This window comes from Pimephales promelas, chromosome 15 (assembly GCF_988280905.1).
Source record: "Pimephales promelas chromosome 15, fPimPro1.hap1.1, whole genome shotgun sequence".
NCBI lineage: Eukaryota > Metazoa > Chordata > Actinopteri > Cypriniformes > Leuciscidae > Pimephales > Pimephales promelas.
This window is the reverse complement of record NC_142783.1, coordinates 17,704,198-17,727,710: the sequence shown is the minus strand read 5'-3', so window position 1 is coordinate 17,727,710 and position 23,513 is coordinate 17,704,198. Positions and strand designations below refer to the sequence as shown.

Below are 23,513 nucleotides of genomic sequence, written 5' to 3'. Positions count from 1 at the left end.
ACTTGAACACTAATCCCAGGTCACAGGCTGGGTCCACTCGAGCACCAGGAACTGGCGCTGAATGAACTTCTAACATTCTTCCACAGTATGTAGTGACAGAGAGCCAGATGCATTGACACCAGGACATCTCACTTGAGGCTTTTATGTGACTATGAAAGAACAAGGTTTGTAGGATATTTCAGATAACATCATCTTGTCAATATTAAAATTATATTATATTATATACAACACTTGATATTTTAGATGGAAATTCAACAATCACAAGTCAAATAAGACAACTTCTTGACTAGAGTCTTGACTAAAACAGCGAGCTCAGAATTTAAATGTACTTTAATGGTCTCAGTTCTGAGTTTTCGTCTGAAATTAATTATTATCCCTGTATTCCTCATATTAATCCTGACATTTACACATCCCAAACTGTCAATATGCTCAGTCTGCTTGAATAAATGGCATGACACTCTTCAACAATTGAGGCTTTAATTGGGGAGAGGTTAATTTTCTCTTTAAACCCTAAAATGAAACCTCTGCCACCAATGTAACCAGATAACATTTCACCCAGAATGTGACTTTCACATCTTCTCTAACTCCTAATTAAAAGTAAACTCCTCCTAGATTCTGGCATTGAAACGCTTGCAACTCAGAGAAAGCTGCAGAAAACAACAGATATCAGACTCCAAACTGTTAACACTTACCTACAGGGGTAACAACACTGGCATTCTTCCCCCTATAGCTTTATGTATTTATTTTTATTATATATATATATATATATATATATATATATTTGTTTTTTTTTTGTTTTTTTTTGTTTTTTTTTTTAACCTGTACTAAAAGAAACACATATGGCTATTCAATTGAAGCACACACAAGCTCAAGTTGAGTCACGGACAAAGGAAATAATAATAATAATAAAATAATAATAATAATAATAAACGAGAAAAGTCGACACACCAAGGCTCCAAAAATGCAAAAATAATCACCTGTTAGTATTAAGGCATGCTGGAGTCCTTTTATCCTGCATGTTCAAAACGTTTGTGAAAGTCCAATAACACATTTTTGGAGCCTTGGTGTGCCAACTTTTTTTCAAATCAATCAAATCAAATCTTTTTTCAAACTTTTTTTAAATTTATTTTTTTAATTAATTAATTAGTCAGTCAGTCAATCAATCGTAATGTAATACAATGTAATTTATTTCATTTGAAGTTGTCAATCGATGAAATATAAATGGTTTTACTGTATTTAATGCTATATAAATAATCAAATAAATCATAATGTCCCCATTTTGCTTTAAATGTTCCCATTTAGGCGCTATGTGAATAATAATAAGAAATTATTTTAACTTTTTTATTTTCACTCGAATTGTTATGCTCATAATATAATGTGTAATGAAAAAAAATCTAAACGTGTTTAAATTAAATATATTTATTTAATATAAAGTATAGTATATGTCTGAAAAAAATATGAATTTTTTTTTTATCAATTGAATTGATAAAAAAAAAATCTGTAAATAATCGCAATTAATCACACCTAAAATAAAGTTTTCAATATATATTTTATATTTTAATATAATATTGTATATACATTTGATTATCTCACGTTTAATTTCAAAATTAATGTAGAAGAAACAACAAAAAAGACAAACACACAGACTATATTTTAAATGTTTAATTTGCATTTTTAAATGAAAGAAGGCATATACTGCTACCAATACTGCTACTGATGTCACTATTAAATAGATTTTTTTCTCAATTTTAGACATTGACTATAGCCATTCAGCATTACAGTAAAAATTATACATTTGAACTTTTATTATGCTTTAAAAAATATAAAAGCGTTTAATTTATATGTATCTTTCTCAGAAATTGGCATGGAAACGGTTGCTTTTTAGATATCCACTGTATCAGAGTTTTACGTTTTTAAAGTGATAAACAGCTGTGCTTGCTTTGGACTTGCTTCCTAACAATCATCAATTTGTCAACTTGATACCCAGCTCATCTCTCTTACTTCTGAGGTCAGAGGTCATCACAGATATGTCAGTGTTTCATGTCATTTTCTTGACATCCAACCAGCTGTCCAGACTGCCATACACATTTTTACAAGAGGGGCCATCTTTATGAGAAAACAGCTTAAATTTACCTAATTTCAGAAATAATACTTTTTTATTATTATTTTGCAGACCAGATAAACCCCAAAAGGTGTTCACACATATGACGCAGGGATTTTTCACTTGTGTGTAAGCAGAGGCTTATCTACAAACTCATGTATGGTATGGAGCCTCCCTTGTCTGAAGAGGTCAAAGGTTATGTTAACTTTAGGAATATCATCAGGGCTGCCGTCCCCCTCGGGGAAGTAAACTTGACCCACCTCTGACCCCGACAATACGATTGGGCTCTGGAGATCACGGCCGAGCAGTCTGTCTGCTTATCGTCGGCGGTTTAACACTCCCTCCGTCATCATCAATCAGACACAGCCATTTCTACAGCCCCCTAATCAGCACTGCCATCAATAACCACACCACTGATTTACCATTCAGCGAATGCCACGTCCACTGCACACCTCACATTAATCATAGACATTATGCATAGACAAGTATTTGGACTGTCAGGGACGTCTTAAATTATTTGATAAAGCTGTAAAAATAAAGCTTATATTATTTAGTGCGTAATTTTATCCAAAACCGTACATTCTGTTTTAAAAAGCAGCTTTAGACTGAGAGATTAGTTAATCCTCAATTAAATGAAAAGCGCTAGAAATAACTGGCACGGCTATTCATATATAAGGCTATTAAAAGCACGCAATCCTATTCTATGATTGTTATTCTAGTTCTCTGAACCTTTCATAACAGAGACTATTCCTGTGGAAGATGGATTTTTTTTTAAAGATATAAAAACTAGTATGAGAAGTCCCCTCAGCAAGTGGACGGAAGCTGAGACCTATCCACAGTAGAGCATTTATCAGCCCCCTAAGTGGCTGTAACAAAAGCAATGCTCCCTGGGAGAGAACCTGACAGCAGTTTTCCCCCTTATCGATCGCCACGCTCGCTCTGAGTGCTCCAGTTTATGACAAAAGAGTTCACGACACCACAGTCAGAAAGTCAATACCGTGATAAATACTCTCCTTCTGTTGGTCCCTTGTCCAGCACTTTACCAGGCATTTGCCATGACAGTTATTACTGCTGCAGTAAATCTGTGGCCAGTAGAGAAGAAAAAGAGAAGGAGACTGAGAGAGAAAGGCAGAGAGGGGGAGGTTGGGAATTCCACCGCCAAATTTATGAACCCAGGATACTGTTTACTTAATTTAAAGACTCACCACACAGGGTCAGACAGTCAGATCTGAGGATTTGATGAGATGTGTAAGTCAGTTTAAAGGAATAGCTCACCCAAGAAATAATAGAAAATATACATTTTATGTTTAGATATTAATATAAATGTATTAGTGAACAATTTGAATGGACTTTATATATTAATCCTTTATTATTAGTATTATTATTATATAAAAGCCCCACACAAATTGAGTCCAAGTCTTCTAAGTCGGTTGTTTTCAATGAATCTGTTGATTCACCTCACAAATGGGATTGAATGATTTGCTCACTGAATGATTTGTTGCCAGAGTGAATGATCGAATTGATTCATTCACTCTGGCTCAACCCACTGACTCAATGACTCAATGACTCAGTGGCAACATTTTTAAATCGAACAGCTCTCTGGATGGGAAAAATATCAGTGAATGATGAATTTTGGTTGTTCCTTGCATAAAGTGTCAAATGACTTGGAATATAAAGAAATAATGCAAATCATACAATATCTGAACGTCCTTTAAGGAACATCTTTTTGCCAGTGGGTTATATATATATATATATATATATATATATATATATATATCACTTTCAAAGTAACAACTGTTAGCTCATATTTTAAATTGAAATTAATGAAAATCTTTATTCCATTTACGCTTTTTTAAAAGATTTTCTTTTACAGAAATGTGACATTTCAGCCTGTTTGCCTTTTAAGGGAATTAATGTAACACTTCATAATACACATGGTATTAATATTCCCAGGGACACTTGTTTTATTTGAATATTTTATTTTTATTTGGTAATTTTTTTCAGAGAGACAGCTAAGCCCTAATCCAAAATAAATCCGGTTAATGTTAAAATGGCCATGTCCCTCTGCTTGGAATAACATTAATCAATACGGAAGATTATGCCGATGGAAATTAAGTTGTTATGTAAAATGCCCCGTTCCTGTGCAAGATTAATATATCCTTGCATATTTATATATCTAATATTTAGAAGAAAATCACATTACACTGTGTAACCTCAAAAAGCTGCTAAGTGTCTTGCAAGAGAAACGGATCACATGGAGATTACTAGAGAACATCGCAAGAAACTGCTCATATAACGTAAAGCTAAAACCTTCCTGGACCTATAGAGATCATGGAAACAGGGGCTGTCCAGAAATGACAGGTCTGAGATCAAATCCATCCCTGAGGAGCGAACTATCACACTGGATTTATTCCAGCAGGGTGGTGTGTAAATACCTGGAACAGGTTCCTGTCGTGAACACAGACCTTCCAAATATGAACAGCAGTCAAAACAAAACCATGCTGTTAAAGGGAGGGAGAGTATACAGAGCAATGAACATTTGCTGACTCATTTCTGTAATTTAACAACCAGGTCGAACTAAACAGCATGTGTCTCTCATCAGGGAGTATATTTATTCCTAAACAGGTTTCAATAGTTCACAAAGAAACAAAAATTCTGTCATCATATGCTCACCCCCATGTCGTTTGTACACCTTTATTTTCCATTTGTAGAAAGATGGACTTTTGAATAATTTTGTCATGCTACATAATGATTAAAACGACTTGTGCACTATACTCTTCTGAAGTCTTCTGAAACAAGTACAATAACTTGTATGTGTATAATAACATGTGAGGAACACACAAAATAATTCAGTGAAGAATTTTGCCGAAGATCTGAAAAGAACAATAAGTCATATGAACTGCAAAAAATTGCACTTCGAGGCCATTTGACACCTTTAAAAATCAAACAGCATAGGTTATTGTGTCTCCAAGACATCAATGACGTCGTATTCGTGAGCTAATGGAAACATAGAAAGATCTTCAGTGAATTATGATTTAAATTTTGCATTGCAAATAAATTTTTTTTTTCTTGTTTCTTAATATAATTATCCAAACAGTTGCTTAAAAATATTTTACAATCAAAACATTTTACAATCAGTATCTTTACAAAGATATTAGGGAAACCAATAAAATGTAGTGAGTTGTTTTGCTTAAAAAAAAAAGCAACTAAACGTGTACAACTTGAAAAAAAATTTCCTTCGAAACTCATTCTGAACCATAAACCACATAAACATTTTGTTAGATTTTCATTTTGTTCATCAGAAACAAGTCTTAAACAACATCATGGTGAGTAAAGGATGGCAGAACTATCCCTTTAATCACTTATGAAGAAAAAAAAAATATTGTCACATATTAATCCAATAATGCAAGGGAATCTAAACAAATGTTTTCCATCTTAAGAACTGATAAATGCACCTAGAACAAAAGAAACCAAGACTAAAAAAAAGAGTTTGCTGTTTAGTAACAGCAAAAATCCTGCATGTTGAGCTAACAAATTGGCACTATGTTATTGAACCAATAGGATTCATATCCTCACTAAACTGCATAGGGCAGCCGAGGGCAGAGTAAACTGCGGAATCCCGCACAGTGCCATTCCCACTGCAATACATACTAAACTGTTGAGTGATAATGACCAGAGAGAGGGTGAAGAGGTGGATCAGGAGGTACAGCGAGATTACGCCCAGTGCGGTTGCGCTGTGCCAGAGTGTAGTCATGCGTCACACCGCGGCTGTTGTTCTGCTTAGTCCCTGGAGTGAACAGGACACTCATGGCTCCCTCTGATAACTTGTCTCACCATGCAGATGAGCCAAGACTTCCTCAACCCACCAGATTTCCACACACACACACACACACACAGACAAACTTCTGCTGTAGATGTGTTGATTTATACCTCGTCAAACACGCACATTGTCTGCATACTAACACAGTCATAGACTGCACTACAATCCACAGTACCTAACATGCTTCCTACAGCTTCCTCTATCTCAGATAGTTTGGTGCAACATATTCTAGGATTATTTTGGTCAAGAACTAAACAATAAAGTGCAGTCTGATATTTAAAGTAAAAATTTAGGGGCAGATAAAATTAAATATTAGGCAAAGTAGATTATTCAATGATACAGTGTCGTAGTCAAAACCAGCTCATTCGATTTACTGTAGAGTCAAGACTGGGACCTGAAGAGGATCGAATTCTAATCTAGAAAGAGGGTCAAATCTGGTCAAGACAGAGACCAGAAGAGTCTTATGTTGATAAAAATACGACTAGTTTCAACTTTCAATGCATAAACTCACTCATTTATTTCCAAAAACCCACGCAAACAACAGCGCACCTATGGTGTAAAGAAGGCATCCTGAATAGCAGAACTAGAACTGTATATACACTCACCTAAAGGATTATTAGGAACACCACACTAATACTGTGTTTGACCCCCTTTCGCCTCCCGAAATGCCTTAATTCTACATGGCATTGATTCAACAAGGTGCTGAAAGCATTCTTTAAAAATGTTGGCCTATATTGATAGGATAGCAATGTCGTCCAAATAGGCCACGGTACTGAGGATTGTGGACACGAACTTCTGGAAACAGCTTGGCGCTGAACTGAGCCCAAAAGACATCCTCGCATAGCGGTACAGTTCAGTATGGGTGAAAAAGCCATCAGGTTCCCATGGAGGGGTAGAAAATATTCCGGAGGTGGCAGAGAAAAAAAACGGTGCATCAGGCATCCTCGTTGCCAATGTTATGTATATAAAAATAATGGCTAGTTTCAACTTTCAATGCATGAACTCACTGGTTAATTTCCGGAACCCACACAAACAACAGCGCACCTACGGTGGCCTCACAGTGTCAGAATTTGCAAAGCAGTGTAAATGGAGAGTACATACTTGATCAGATATAGCAATCCGAACCCTAAGGCTGGGACTGGGTGAGACTACTGTGCCCTTCTGAAACAGTATTGGCTTTGAAAGCCTTTCATGGGGAAACATTCTACTAGCTTGTCTCCTTCGTTTAAAAGGATTCATCCTCTTAGAGATTAGGTGACCCTGTGTCAGTTATATAATCTGTTAAATTAAGTCTCATGGACATTTTCTTTAAATTCCACCTGTCATCCTTATGTGCTTCTTGAAAGTTTAAGGTCCCAAATTTAGATTCTGTTTCTGCAGCCGTTGACCAATCTCAACACTTGGACACGTTGTGTTCTAAGCCTAAATTAAATGTCCTCTCTTTAGGAAGACCAGATCTTCTCTTTGGCTATGTCTCATATTATTTTTTCCAAAGCCCCCTCTATTTAAAAAAAAAAAGTGTTACCTGAAGTGTGGAAGATCAGCTTATCCCACAAGCTGAGGAACGCTCCTCTAATCCTTGCCGTCGCTTTTATTCCGCCACAGAGCCAGAGAGTGCCAGTCCCAGCAGAGCAGACCTTTTCATGTTCCCCTGCCCTCACTGTTCACGCCGTGCCCTCCGCTGGCATTCCACAATCCCCTGGACAAAGAGAGCAGGAAAGCTCTATTGTATTACAGAGCATCTAGGGTTACTTCCTAAGAGAAGTCTTAAGGAAAAGAAATGGTTTGATAAGAGCAAGGTAGTCATCCTCAATCAGTATTATGCAGACTCCCGCACAAAAAGGTGATGAAGGAGGGTTATCAGAACTTTAGCACTAAATCCGGAAATATTTACCCTTTATCACAGTACTTTTGTGGGTTTTAACATTCTTAACATCTGTCCTACCCATTGTGAAATGTTTAACTGTGAGACGTATGATCAGACGTGCCAATTACACGTAGGCAATCTTCATTTTGCTGGAATCGCACCAATGACCTTGGTGTTGCTACATTAAATGTTTAGTCTTGTTTTACTTTTTTTCCAGTTAAAATATCTAAAAATAATCACGACACGATACATTTACTCAAAACTGCATATGATAAGACTTATTTTCTAAATAATGAATATGTGTTTTGTCTTATTGCTTTGGCAGATTTGTGTTATAAGCAAGTTAAAAACATGTTTCAAGGATCTCTTTAGATATTAACTGTAAAACACAACAAACAATTGGTTGAGTAGCACCATGCTCTACCAGTTGAACTACCGAAACTATTTAAATAATAATAAATAAGTGACTATAATTGTCCACATCACCCACAATGGCTCTCCAATGACCCAATGTTTTGGTGTATGAAGAGAAAGGAAGAGTTTTAATTACGCAGGATCTAGCAAATAACCATGTCCTCATTATTTTGGCCAAGAATGACTTATTAGCATTCTTGGTTTAACATCATTCCATCAACAGTCAGCAGTATAAAGTCAGATTACTCTATGGAACCCTTTCTCTTTAATTACAGTGTGGACAGATTTTTTTCAAAGGTGAAACTATTCCCCTGCTAGGTGTGGCTTCTGTTTATGAGGAGACTGAGCTCTCTTTTTTGTGGCTTTCATGTGGCAATTAAATCTGTCTCCTAACACTGGGTGGCGGGAGGTGCTAAGACAAGCAAACGTCTGAACGAAGAAAAAAAAAATCACTTTTGGCTGAAGCCTTTAACAAATATAATTAATTACTCCAGACAGGTATGTATTGAAAACATTCTGATCCAAGCCTGCGAGACATTTAGATCAGTGGATATATTCTAATAAGCTACAGCAAAGACAATAAATTAAGCCAAATGTTTCTTAGAAGTTTTTTTTCAAAGTAGGAGGAAAGAAAAAAAAAATGTTTTGTCTAAGGATGTTTTAAACCACATTTGCATGACTGCTGAATACGGGTTTAGGAGTCGTTAAAGAAAATCATCATGGTTTAGTAGGGTTAAGCTCTATCAGCAGTTGTGGTGTAATGTTGATTACCATAGAAAGTTATTTTGATTGGTCCCTCTGTATGAATGAATGTATGCATTTATGTACGTTGGTATGCATATGCCTTTGTTTATTTTTAAAAAGCTAAATTGTGGTTACAAGAATGCACTAACGATTAAAGTAAATAGGACTAATATCTTAGAGGTTTTAAAGGCATAAAAGTGAAACAGTTAATAATTTGAGCAGTAAAGCTGTCCTATACCTAAATGTATGTGTGTGTATATATATATATATATATATATATATATATATATATATATATATATATATATATATCATTAAATACATTTCTGTCATAATTGACATTATGCCACAAATACTGCTGATAGAGCTTACCCAGTCTTGAATGCATTCCTTTTTTAAGCATATTTGTTTGGACTAAAACAGATATTTGTATATATAAACAGATTAACACCCAAGTTTCTTACTAAAATTACCCACACACAGACATTTCTCTCCAATAGCACATTAGCAATTCAATTGTTCTTCTCAGAGAGTGTGGGGTAGGGTGGGGTGGGTGGGGGAATAGTGGAGTCTTCTGACACTTCCCAAATCAATCACGTTGTTTCTACCCTCTCGACAGAGATAAGGTGTAAAGGGAGCAAAAATTCCACACCATTAGGTCACTGTAAGAGAAAGTGTCTAGACGTTTATTTGTGTCTCGTGTCTCTCAGTCTCGCTTTGAAGGTGCGGGGTGGCCCCTCTGTCAGGTGTGTCCTGACGGGAGGAGGCATGGGGCGTGGGGTGGGGGGTCTGGATCAAGGTGTGGAGCTTGGGCTTTGATGTGGGGCCTGTCATGCTCCGTTGCCTCCTGATGCTTCTTGGCTGCCTTGGTGTCTACAGCCGCAGACCAGGTAAACCTTGGGCCTCTTTCCACACACACACACACACTCATACCGCTGTCCTTTTTTGTACGCTGTGACACAGGAGGTGCTGAGCTATTGAAGGGGTTACAATGCATGTCTTGTTGCCCAGCCTCCCACATTTCTCCATTCTGTGGTTACTGAGAAGACAGCTATGCAGTAATTTCAGAGGTATTATGCCCCAGGCAATAGGCCCCTGTAAACTTAAAGGGAAAAAGGTGTCTAAGGTAAGAATCAGGCTGAAGGCTACGTGATGAATTCCCATTATGACGTTTTATTCTTCACATCTCTCACCCTCAAATCGAAGTGTGGTTACTCCACTTGAGACACGTCAACATGTCCGCATTTCAGAAGCAGGTTAATTCTTGCCAGTCTTTATTCTATTATGATAACCCAGATGGCAGCTGGAGAACTTAATTCCTCTTATATTTACCAAGTATGAGCAGAGGTGTTATGAAAACCAATGTGCTCTGAAGTTGCGGTGTCCGTTTTCGCCACATTGCTCCACAACATCATGCATGAGAGACTGCGATTGTGGTGTGCATGTGCAGCATATGCTGTGGGCTGCCTGGAATGTGCATTACTGGCGAACACACAGACACAGCTAACTTCAAATACTAAACATGAGAATATGATGAAAACTGCTAAACAACACAAACCCTGTTTTATGCCATTGTCAGGTCATTAATTCATTTTGTTTTATGAACGTTTAGGATTTTCCCCCCCCTAATACAAACAAAATCGTCTGCCAATAAAAGAGGACAAAAGACTATCCATTTAAGTTAATTCCCTAAAAATTTGTTTTAAAGGGATGACTCGCCTAAAAAAGAAAATTCTACCCTCCTTTACTCACCCTTTTGTCACTTAAAACCTTTTTTTAAGTGACAAAAGGGCTGAAAAAAGGACGAAATTCAAATCATCAATCAATGAAAATCTTGACATCCATCCTAGCGTTCATGAGAGCACAAGGAAATGGAAATGTCTGTTTTGTGAACAAACCACTCTTTTATGGTTTCTCAAGTTCAATTCAGTGACTCAAAAGATCTGGTCACATCACTTAACAATTCACTGAAAGTGAGATTATCAGTGAATATAAATTTCTCACACAAAAGTATTTGCAAAGCATGAATTCGATTTTGGTTGCACAGACAAGGTCAAGTCAAGTCAAGTATATGTATATAGCGCCTTTGCATCAAACAAAGCAGTTTCACAGTATCAATCAAAACATATTAATAATGTTTGTTTCTTAATGGAAAAACATCCACGTTTGGTAGAGCTGATCAAGGGTATTACTCATTGGTTAATTTGAATATCCCCATCATGCTTAACAAGGTTAACTCTTTCCCCGCCAGCGTTTTAAAAAAAAGTTGCCAGCCACCGCCAGGGTTTTTGACGATTTTCGCTAAATTTTAATGCCCCGCTGAATATTTTCTTCCATGAATATATGAAGATGATATATATAAAAATAAAGATCTGAGCCTCTGCTTTTAGGCAAAAAAAAAAAACGTTTTTATTTTATCTTCATTTGTTCTTTTTTTATTGCCTCTTGAACAGAGGTAGGTTTTGTCAAAAACACAACATTTTGGACAAAAAACTGAGAAAAGGGTATTTTTATCAAACAAGTGCATTTAAAAGCAGAATGCATTCAGATGTTGTTTCCTTCATATATAAAACTTTCCAAAATAAATTAAAAACATAAATAAATGTAAAATATATCAAATTTCCCAGGATGTAAGGGAAATGTAACTTTTGCAATAAAACTTCTGCCTCTGCCTCTCTGTGTTCTACCTGTGAATAATGAATAATTGGAATTACAATAAACAGGCCTAGACACACACACACACACACACACAAATACATATTAGAATGTGGTAAATGTGCACAAAGAGAGAAATAATTTGACAATTACACCTTCATATTTAGACAGCCACACATAAATGCCTGCACACACACATAAATATTATAGTGTCATAATATTATACGATCTATCTGCGGCACGTCCATGGCTAGAACTTTCTGTGACAACATGTGCATCTCTCTCACTGACTACTTCGTCATGATCAGATTCAGAATTATCAAACAAAGAGTGATCGGACTCCGAGTCCATTAACCTCCAGTACTTCAGCCATATACCTCTGCATTGTCTGTCTGATACATTCTCACTACTCCACTGTTTGAGACCATTGCAATCTGTTTCTCTGATCAAAGAGTTGCGCACTCATTCAGGACATGCGCGCGGGTCTTCCTTACCGTATACCACCTAAAACACGGATACCCGGAAAATTCCGTGTTTGGCGGGGATGCGTTTTTTCATTAAACCCGGAAAATTCCGTGTTTGGCGGGGAAAGAGTTAAGCATGAAATCAAGCTTTCCGATCCAACTGCTTTTAAGCAACTACTTTTTAAGGTTTGTAAACACATTCGAGAACTATTGCAGTCTGCTGTTATACACTAATCTAACTCACCCTTTGCTTCCCTGAAAGTTTTGGTGTGGATGAAAATTGGCACGGTACGGCTCTGTATTGATTATCGACAGTTGAATGCACAGACAATCAAGGATGTGTACGCACTGCCGAAACTGGAAGAAACATCTTCAGTACTCGCTGGCTCCACATGGTTCTCAACTTGAAATATGGGTACTATCAGATATAGATAGAGGAAAGTGACAAGAGTAAGAAAGCATTTGTATGTCCGCTAGGATTTTATGAATTCAGCCACATGCCCAGGTACCTTGGGCCTGGGGGAATTGAATTTGAAAGAAGCGCTGGTGCTCATTGATGATCTGCTCGTGTCTGCACCAACACTGGAAGAACACGAGCAACGTCTGATGAAAGTGCTCCAACGCCTGAAAGAGTTTGGACTGAAGCTATCTGTTGAAACATGCGTTTTCTTCACAAACATCAGTTCACTACCTTGGGCATGTCGATTCCAGCGATGGTGTGAAGACCGATCCTGACAAGATTGCTACATTAACGTCCTGGCATGTCCCTCAAAACCTCAAAGAACTCAGATCATTCCTTGGTTTTACAGGGTACTACCGGCGGTTAGACCCCTCAATGACTTAATGAAGCTGGTGGGGAAGTCGTAACATTATCTGAATACAAAAGAACCTTTTCCTGACCATTGGACAAGCAAGCCTTCGAGGATAATCAAGAAACTCACGGCAGCCCCAGTTCTTGCCTTTGCCGATCCAAGGAAAGCCTACGTCTTAGACATAGATGCAAGCTATAGTAGTCTTGGTGCAGTACGTTAGAGTCCACTTTACAAAAACCTGAATGTTGAAACTATTAATGTGGCAGCTTTGGCCCAGCTAGAATCAAAACTGCCTCACACTATTTCAGCTAAATCTGCCGATTTTGTTGTTAAATCACACAAAAGTGAGTACGCAGCCACAATGGAATCCACCCCGTCTCTGATTACCTGCAAGAGTTGAAATGTATCTCCCGACAAAGTGGCCACTCATTTGACAATGATCTGAAAGGAATGTTTGACCAAATAAGTTCACATTTGGGAATAGCAGCCACTGGTGGTGGAGAGGAAGATAACTATGATGAGGTAGATATGGAGGACGAGGATACTGTTGAGGTGCTTGGAACTGCTACAGAGACCGATCAACCGCAGTCATTCACTTTCCCCATTTCACATGGAAGTCGTTCCTCGGTTGCACAGCAATGACCTCGACCAACCCCCGCTAGGGATGTTGGACCAAGAATCTCACACTCTGGAAATGATTTGAATCCTCCTGAGATCCAACGTGTGGTAGTTGAACACATTGTGCGAAGAGACAATGTTAACTTTCAGCCCATGTCTTCATTCCGACTACGAACCTTTTCAGGAAAACTTCCAAAACGAGAAAACAAATTACAAGTCTTGGAGGTCTCAAATTGAACTTTTGAATGCAGATCTAAGGCTAGCTCCGGTACACACCAAGTTTTGGACCTAGTGTTCTGCCTGCTACCTTTCTGCACATGCTTGATTCCACTTATGCTACAGTTGAAGATGGGGAGGAGCTGTTTGCCAAATATCTGAACACTCTTCAAGACCAGGGAGAACAACCATCTTAATACCTGCAGAGACTCCACCTTGCTCTTGGTAGTGTGGTTAAGCATGGTGGTATTTCAGCTGCTGAATTTAACAAACATTTGCTGAAGCAATTTTGCAGATGGTGCTGGCACAACAGCGTGTTAAACAAAGTGCAACTGGAACAGAAAAGAGACCGACCACCTCCCTTCTCAGAGCTGTTGTTTATGCTCAGAACTGAAGAAGACAGGCAATTGGCAAAAGAGACATTAATGAAGCACATTCCATCAGTGAGGCACCATGCAAAACTGCAAACTCATAGCACTAGTGCATATGACCATACCTCAGACACAGAACTGAAAGAACAGATGTTGCAACTTCAGAGACAGATGTCCGCTTTGTTGGCTCAGAACTCTGCTAAACCAGACACCCAGTTGAAAAAAAAAAAAAAAAAACTCAAAATCTGGTCAAGGAGCCAACAGGCCGAAGCCTTGGTTTTGTTTCAAGTGCGGGCAGGATGGTCACATAGCCCCCAATTGTTCTAATCAGCCAAATCCCAGTCTGCTGGAAGAGAAACACTGCCAGCTCAAATACAAGCAGCAATCCTGGGAAAAGTAGAAGCTATAAAACTAGAAGCAGCTTCTGGCAAGGGACAAGCAGGAGCTGCAACCAATGAATGTCCCGACGTTCATTCAGCACCACGCTGACAATTGCCAAAGGGGTTGGTGGGTACACGAAGCACTGGCGAGGTCAAAATTAAATGGACCACCTTCCATTGCCTTTTTGACAAGGGGTCTCAAGTCACCACAGTTTCACATTCCTTTTACAACACCTGCTTCCTAGACCACAAAATAAAGCCGCTGAATAATCTGTTGGAGGTAGAGGGTGCAAATGGACAATGTGTTTGTTTGACTTTTCCACCTGAGTTTATAGGGGAAGAGATGGACATCGGTACCCTGGCCTTGGTTGTACCGACCTGCGAACAACACAGCCACCTTTTCTGATTGGTACCAACACTCTAGATGCCGTCTATGACCAGCACTATCTATCACGCTGTGAGTTTCATCCTCTTGAATCAGAATCTTGTGGTGCACAAGATTCTGAAGATAAGACGCAAGATTTTTTGGGGTTTCATTTCCATACGATAGAACTCAAGACTTTTTATTGAAATGCATAAGCCAAAAATATGCACTTTTCACGCACCCATGCACTGTTTAACTGCTTGTAGCATCAAATATTTTAACTAACCATACTAAAACATTTCGGGAAAGTCTTTACTTGGAAGCTTTATTACCTAACAACATTTTTGCTGTTTGATTACTATAGCATTAGTAAAATGTAAATCAAGTGTAATTTTACATCAATGCCTGAGCCTTATAGTGAGTAAATGCTTTTACTGAAAGCGATTCACCAATTCAATTAAGTGTTATTATTTTCCTCAGGTTATTAACATTTGACTTAACAAAACTCTTATTGACTCCTACTTGTATTTTAAATGCAAAAACAGCACGTTGAATAAACCTGTGGTTAAAGGCTTGGTTTAACCTGTGATTAAAATGATTGTGAAAGCACATACTAACTGAAGTACACATGCAATTGAGACTCCAAGGTATTTAGGCATCAGGCCTAATTCACACATTTGCATTTACAACAAACACTGTGCCAAATGAAATGATTTTCTCATAGACATTGGTGGACTGAACCTACAACCTTTGTATAACTGAACAAAAAGGTGAACATTTTTTGATTTTTTTTTTTTTTTTTACATTTCGTTTTACAGGAAATATTTTATTTTCAGGAGTGTCAAATAATAGTTGTCACACATCTTACTGTGGTGAGTATTTCTCAATATATATATATATATATATATATATATATATATATATATATATATATATATGCTAATTGCTATAAATGGTAAGTTGTCACAATAGTATCTGGCCAAAATTACAGACAGCACATTATAGACTTTCCAGCAAGATATAGACAATAAAACAGCCAAAAGCGCTGTTTTTGCCCAACAAATATTAAATAAGTAATAAATAACAGTATATGAATACATAAATAAACTAAATGAATAAATTTAAAAAAAAAACATGTGAAACTTGCTACAACCTGGTATTATTGAAAAATCCTTATAAAAGTATATGAAGAGTTCAGATGCAAAAGCCTCTAAGTGCCATTTGAAATTTTCTTCTAGAATGATAATTTTTATCAAGCTTGTATATTTAAGTTCAGTGATTTCACTTAAATGGCAATGATAATTACCTATTAATTGTTATTTAAGTGAAATTACTGAACTTAAACATACAAGTTTGATAAAAATCATCATTAAAGAAGAAAATTTCAAATGGCATTTAGAGGCTTTTGCATCTGAACTCTTATATGCTTAAAGATATATAGAGTTGCAGCTAGTCCTGATTTCCTGTTTAAATGTGCAAGTGGGGATAGTTAAAGTATTCCTGGAGTGTAGTGAACATTAAAGGTTTTAGACTATGTGTAACAGTTATTAAAATATCCCCTGTGTGTGATATATATGTGTGTGTGTGTGTGTGTGTGTGTGTGTGTGTTTTTGTTTTTTTTTTGTTTTAGAAGCATGTGCTACAGTATTTTATGTGTTCAAGAAACATGTTTTACAGTATTTTTACAGTGCATTTGAGGCGAGTGTGTTAAAGCATTTTCAGTAAATGAAGTGTGCGTAAGTGTTCAGAGAGTATGGACGTGCATTAAAATATTGTGTGTGATGTGGGCATGTTAAAGTATTCTCTCTCTCTCTCTTGACTTTGAATGGTTCAACACTTCCTGTCTTTCAAGCCCTGCCTCCACACATTGTGTAAATATTATTTTAGCAAAATAATAGGCAGTTAATAAAGTTTAATTGATCTGTGCAGCTCTGCATGAAATCTGCACCAATCAAACAAATCTAGACCTCATCTGCTAATGTTGATTTTCTATTTAGTTTTGGTTTAAAATGAATTTATGCTTAAAGAAGTGGGGCTTACTCCCTTAAAACTGTGATTTCTGCTGCGAAACAACTGTTGAATGACACATATCGGTCAGTCACATCTAAATTATACATAAAATTGCCAAAGTAACAACAATTAAAAAGGTCAACAAGCATCTAGAAATCCAAAAAAGCTTCATCACTACAGTTGTTGTCTTTAGGTTAAGGATTAAATCCTATGCGCTTCCACCAGGTATGAACACTATTTTACGACCACTAACATTTGCAACTTGCATATTTCTTCTTGCTTTCCCACCTCTCCAAAAGATGTCTGTAAGATGAAAGCGCTGCGGCCGTCCCTTATCGCTGTCTTTTGGAGCTCACCAAAATATGAATAAAATGTAAAAAAATTATAAATAAAAAACTAAAATATGGCAGTTCCACGTTACAGGAGAAATAGCATTTGGGATTATAGTTCTAAGGACAACCCTGACTATTCACACTTGGCATTAGCAAGACAGCCTCAGTACAAGAAGGATATTTTTTATTCCTTCAATTTAACTTTAATTACTCAAATCTCTGTGAGGGCACACAAGAAAAGCCCAGGCATTTGTGTCAAGAAGATTACCAGACTGCCCTGCCAAGTCCGTGCGTCGCTGCATCGTTAGATAGAATTCAAATTCAAATCCGGGCTAAAGACAGTGCAGCTGTCACCCCCCTGGCCTGCAAAGCACCCCTTGGATCAAAAATTAGCTGTCCTCCTCTGCCTGCTTCTCATCTCCTTCCTCTTCCCCCCTAAGGACCCTAATCCCTCTCTCCCCACTGACTGTGACAGCCAAAATAAAGCCATAAAACCCTCCAAATAATTAGTAATTAAAAATAAAAAATGTTTTCCCTTTCATTTTCAAGTCAGGTATAGGAAGAGCCACATAGGTGTCAAGGGTGCTGATTCCTGTGCCAAAACGAGACCGCATTTTTCTTCTTTCCGACTCACGTCTTCACATGCACTTACATTTGTCGACTTTGGAGACACATCAATCATGAAATATGCATGCAGTTTTGAGAAGTCACTTATTCGCACCAGGCTTTTAGCATGACAAATTTTACTCGCAGTGGTGGAATCTGCCGACTTTTCAAAGTGACAAAGTCGGGAAGTACAGTACTTTGGTCTCACCCCGTTGGTGAGAAATCGTTCTACAGTAGTGCTCTCTCATATCTAAAGCACACTTAATGTTGTATGAATAGGTGCTCAGTTCACTTTTATACATTGGTGCATGCTAATAACCGTTTTGCCGCTTTTATGAATAGAAATACCTGGAAAAAGCTGTTTTTCAACAATCTCATTCACAGTTTCCCAGAGGAGGATCCCCCGTGGAAGTACAGGACGTGGGAACTATTGTAGGTGAATCATCTACAGTAAAATAATGACATATTTGTGATTTATACAATAATGTTCTATTTGATCCAAAATAGTAATATTCTAAAATATTATTACAATTTAAAATAACCGTTTTTCTATTTTAATATATTGGAAATGTAATGTATTGCTGAAGTGGCAAATTTGAAATTTCAGTAGCCTTTACTTCAGTTTCTTTAGTGTCACAAGAAAATCATTCTAATTTGCTCATTTTATAATCGTATAATTATCAATGTTGAAAACATTTGTCCAACTTAATATTTAGGATTCTTTGCTGAATAAAAAGTTTAAAAGAAAAGCATTTACTCGAAATACTTTGTTACATTATAAGTGTTATTCCTGTCACTTTTTTTTTATCAATTTAATGCATCCTTGCAAAAATAATTGATCACTTCTGTTTAAAAGGGTCAGCATAATAAGCTAAATATTCAATATTGAATACAGAATGTAAAATATTGCAAAAATAATTATGCAGAATATACAGCTACTTTTTGAATAGCTGTCAATGGAGAAAGGTGTTTTATAGAACCAGATGTTAGTTACAGCATCTAACAGCAGGGGCTAACTAATCCACACTAAACAACCAAACCTTGACACCTTGATAGATGCAAGTCTAATGTGGCAGCAATTGGTCAAAATGCAGAGCTACTACTGAAATACAGTGCAAGTGAATTTATACCAAAAATACATACATTTTCAAAACAACAGTTTGGTTTTAAAACCTAGTGAGTCACTACAGACTGCTTACATCTAAGGCAGCATTCTACCAATTCATACAAATTTGTATGACCTCACTCGGTGTCAGAGGTAGGGTCAGGGATAGGTCATTCTTACGAAATTATACGATTAAAATACATGCGATTGAGCAAAAATCGTATAAAATTTTAAATCTAATATAATAACAAATCTAATTCGTATGAATTATCCACCTTGTAAAATACATACGAATTGCTGTGAGATCGTATTGGAACTTCTTAAGAGACAGATTTGGAATAATACCCTAAATAGGTAACAAATAGCATTGCACACTGGTATTGCAACAACTGATTTCTAAAGAGTTTGACAGTAGCATGTTGCTAAGCTAACATTATGATACAGAACACACTCAAATATCAGGTAAAATAATCTCTTTTTAATTATCGCATAGATATTTTTCTGCACTGAATGAAATATAAAAATGTACTAATTTTTCCCTCACCTCCTCCACCATCTTGATTTATTTTGTCACCCATTGTGCCGCAATGCATATAGGATGTCCTTCTGTAAAAAGGATACAAGCAAACTTAGAACTCGGCTTTTGGGTCAGGATACTTCTGTAAGCAGCTCACTAGGTTTAGGGAACAGAGCACATGCCTACTTACTCATGACTATTAGGTTTGAGGGATTAGATAGGTCTTATTATTCACTTCCATTAAAATAGCTAGACATCATGGCCGTAGTTCCTCGCTGCTTTATAACGCAGAGGCTCTGGAGTCCCTCACCCCAATCAATCAGGTCTTTAAACCCCATAAGAGTTTTTGCAAAACTAGATTATAGTGCCATGGTTTGGAATGCTATGGGCAGCAGTTTGTTTTTCTACTGGAAGAGCACCATATTGATTGGCACGCTACAATTACAGGAACCTTACGAGGTTATGAACGGACCTGGCATTGGGGTTGATACATGAAAGTGTCTGGCATAGCCAAGTAAAGCATCTGATTACAATTTCAAAGGAGACCTGGCACTGATTAAAATCAACAGTCCAGATGTATAGTCTCAAGCCCCCTTTGTGGCAACGCAAAACAGGCTAAAGAGAGCAGCACCATGGGATGAAGCCATGGCACGGCAAGATTATTACAGAGTTTTGCCTGATGAATAGGCATTACTTCATCAGTCAATCATTTATGAGAATGAGTGAATGGGGGCGGGGCTAGATCTAGCCATTGATGCACTGAGCTTCCCAACATACCCTCCAGAATGTTCATACTAACAGATGAAGAAAGCGTGTATTTCAAACATGTATCTCCTGAAGGAGTTTCCCAACTGATTTCTGCAGACTTCTAACAAGCCGCAAAAGCCGGCTTGGTAACCCCACCCCCTCTTCCTCGTTCCTCTCTTGGCCCCAGGGAGGGAAGGACGATTAATATCTGCCTACCTTGTTACCTAATTCATTATGGAATAGCAGTTAATTTGATTTGATATTATTTTAATAAAATTCAGTAATATATTAGATTGTTTCAGGCTATCAAAATAATTTTCCAATTATTACGGTTACTCAACCAAGTCTTTTTTTTTTTTTTTTTTTCATTGCGAACGGCAGTTGGTCTGACTCTGAATATATTAGCTCCAACAACTCCATCCCGTCTGAGGGAAGAAAAACTATATATGCATGATTACACCAGAAATGTTATTACTGGTAATGTGATGCCCGCAGAACTAAGAAAATGGCCTACAGTTAGATGTGTGATTCGCGCAACGTGGAGCCTTAAATGCTTTTGATTTCCGTCCTGTAGGGAGAAGTTAAATATATGTGTATTATTTATTATTTATGCACAAAATAAAAGCATATATGCCACAAACAGAATTTCCTTTAAACACATTTACATTTGTAAAACTGAAATATACTTTTCTGTAGTAGGGTAAAAATCTATGTGCATTCTGTCCTCTATTTCATGCAAACTTTCATATAAATCTTATATAATTGCATATGAATTTCATTGAAAAAATTAAAATTAAATATATACAGTGTATATATATATATATATATATATATATATATATATCTTATATGTCTTATATGTCTTATATTTGTATGTATGTATATATATATATATATATATGTGTGTGTGTGTGTGTGTGTGTATATATATATATATATATATATATATATATATATATATATATACACACACACACACACACACACACACACATATATATATATATATATATATATATATATATATATATATACACATACACACACACATATATATATGGAACATAAGCTTACAATTATGTCTTACAATTTCATAGTAGCTTCCACAATATTGATATTTTGACTAATAAACTGATGTTGATCATTTGACTAAACAATGTTCAGAGAATTCAGATGCATAAGTAAATGCACTTGGCTTGAACTTCTATCTTCTCATGCCACATGGGAATCCATGAAAAAGGGATTTTGACCTCAACCAGACCACACATGCCAGGATTTTGTCTCGGATTCTTTGGTACTTGGATCAGAAACAGAACAATGCACAGTCAAGTGACTTCTAATTAACACACTCTCATCGGTGAATGATTGTTGGATTGCATTTATATAAAAAAAATAATTCGCCAGACTGGGGACCAACATTCCCATAGTCCTCTGAGATCTGCATACTAATCATCTAGGGAGGGTCACGATCTGCCTATCGGATGCTCTCGCCTCGAATTCTGACCGAAGGTCTCCCACAAAGCGATGCTTCCCTCTTCCCTAAAAATCACACTGCCAATTCGGGAAGTCTCCTGCTGAAGTGAGGGACGCCTGGCAATGAAGAAATTATTTTTTTTTATGCTTTTTAATCATTCAGCTTGGTGCATGTGTGCACAATTTGACTTTTCCACCAAAACTTCACAGATTATTCTTTGGTAAAAGAAGGTCACTAGACAACTTTCTTTGTCATTAGAAGAAAATGACAGCATTTACTGGAATTTACTGTAAATTACAACTTTTCCTGTCTTGTTACTTAATTAAATTTAAAAAAAAAAGTTTCCAAATAAATTTTGAGCACGTTTTTATTTTTTCACTTTGAAGCATTTTGTTAACTTTACATTTGAATAAACCAAACAAACTGATGGACCCATGGAAAATCACTTTACGGCAAAACAAGTTACTTCATCCTCTGGAAAGAGCAGGGAGGCTTCTGAATGCAAAACACTTTCAAAAGCCTAGTTTACATTTGATTTTGAAATTCTGCTATGATAAATTATGGAAACCAGTTCCTTTCACAAAGACATGTCTAAATCAGTTCACAAATGCCTCATTGTCACCAGCCATGTTTTTTGCGCAACTGCCCTCAATTATACATTTAAGTATGTACTAAATAAAAGTAGCTACAATAAAATTCTTTGCGCTCTTCGATAGGCGTGTTTCCATTACAAAATTGCGATTTTGTTCTAAATGTCGTTAAAAAACTATTGCGAAACGACGGCCTTTCCATTAACCAATGTTATGCGACTGAAACATCCTTTTTTCCTCTCGCGATAAGTCATTTATAAAATCATGGCAACAGATATATTTTTCACAACCACTGCACTAGAAATTATTATTATTAATGGAAGGAGACGTGGGGTGTTAGCCAAGCACTAATGGCAGGGAAAGACCCTTGTACTCCAAACGGCATATAGCGTAAAGAGTTTCTGGGTGTTTCTCCCTCATTTCCGCTCCGAGGTCTTCATTGTGGCATTTCTTTGAGTTTTAGAATCCAGTAGTCTTTTCCTGTAATTATTGTTTCTTTTTTTATGAATTTAATAAAGAACTATGTCTCATATTCTGTCCAAATAATCGGTGTAAACCTACTTTTGTGTCCATTTGTTTTTCCTTTTTTAACCCGTAATTTTGCAAAAAAAACGAAAAATGAACCATTGTTGTATTTTTAAAACGCAAAGTTGAACACCAAAATTTAAATTTGAACAGTATGCCCCAAATGCTGCACAAAAAAACACACCTCTTTGCCATGCATTGTGCGCTCCACACTCCACACACACACACTTGCATCATGTGTTTGTTTGTGATAATCTTAGCCCTGTATTATTATTGTCTAACCTGTATTATGAATGACATTTGACGAATTACTTTCTAAATATGTAGCTTAATAAATGATACAATAAATGATATAAATGTTACAATAGATGAGCAAAAAAGGAGAGGAAGGAGCTCCATGTGACATTCCTGAATTTGGCTAATGCATATGGTTCAGTGCCACATGAGCTTCTGTGGGCAGCATTCGATTTTTTCAGAGTACCAATGTCAATAACAAATTTAGTGAAAGCCTACTTTGGAGATTTAGTGAATGCCTACTTTTCTGCAATTTAGTTTCTCAATTCCAAAATTCAGCACTGCATGGCAACGCTTAGAGGTCGGAATAATGGAACACTCTAAAAAATGCTGGGTTGTTTTAACCCAACTTTGGGTCAAATATGGACTAACCCAGCCGTTGGGTTAAATTTTTACATTACATTTTTAACCCAACATTTCAGGTTTGTCCATATTTGACCCAAAATTGGGTTAAAACAACCCAGCATTTTTTAGAGTGAAGGATGCT

General features: G+C 36.8%; 1 long non-coding RNA gene across 2 annotated transcripts in view; it reads right to left on the bottom strand.

Annotated features, from left to right (window-relative positions):
• Positions 1-23,513, bottom strand: part of LOC120475045 (uncharacterized) — a 235,040-nt gene that overhangs the window by 147,404 nt on the left and 64,123 nt on the right. For both annotated transcript variants that reach the window (XR_016146596.1, XR_016146597.1), the window contains exon 3: positions 7,447-7,620. This is a non-coding gene — a long non-coding RNA (uncharacterized LOC120475045). The remainder of the gene's footprint in view (positions 1-7,446; positions 7,621-23,513) is intronic.